Raw genomic sequence first — 574 nt, 5'->3', positions numbered from 1 at the left:
TCCTCTGCTCCCTCTCGGACGGCAGCCACCCCTCCTCGACCCAGGAGCACGGCAGCGAGCCCTCCGTCCCACCTTGTCTTCCATCGCTCCAGCACCACCACCTCGGGCAGCCACTGGCGGTCTCCGCTTCTTCCTGTTGCCCGATGGCGCAGTGGCGCAGGTGGCGCAGGTGGCGCAGATGGCGCTCATTATCATTTACTCCAAACACTTTTCCAACACAGCTGGTAAAAGTGACTCACAGCTGAGATCTGGCAGTAATCTGCTGGAAAACTAGGCTTTGCTTTTTTGGGAACAGCTTTGACTGTAGTCTCTTTCCATTGTTTTGGGAAAATGTTATGTTGGATGCATGTATTGAAGATATCACATAACACCGACTTCATGAAAAGCCTTTAGCACCCAAGGAGGAATGCAGTCAGGCCCAGCAGCCTTGGCTGCGTTCAGTTTACGGAATCTAGCCTTAACTTTTCCGATACTCAGAGGAGGTATACTACAATTTGACAACTTGCAGGTAACATCTTCCTCAGACACAGAAGTGTGGCTCACATAATTCCACACAGAAGCAAAGTGAGCCACA

The sequence above is a fragment of the Sinocyclocheilus anshuiensis genome, unplaced genomic scaffold, assembly GCF_001515605.1.
Source record: "Sinocyclocheilus anshuiensis isolate Anshui unplaced genomic scaffold, SAMN03320099.WGS_v1.1 scaffold497, whole genome shotgun sequence".
NCBI classification, from domain to species: domain Eukaryota; kingdom Metazoa; phylum Chordata; class Actinopteri; order Cypriniformes; family Cyprinidae; genus Sinocyclocheilus; species Sinocyclocheilus anshuiensis.
Note: the sequence above shows the minus strand (reverse complement) of the source record.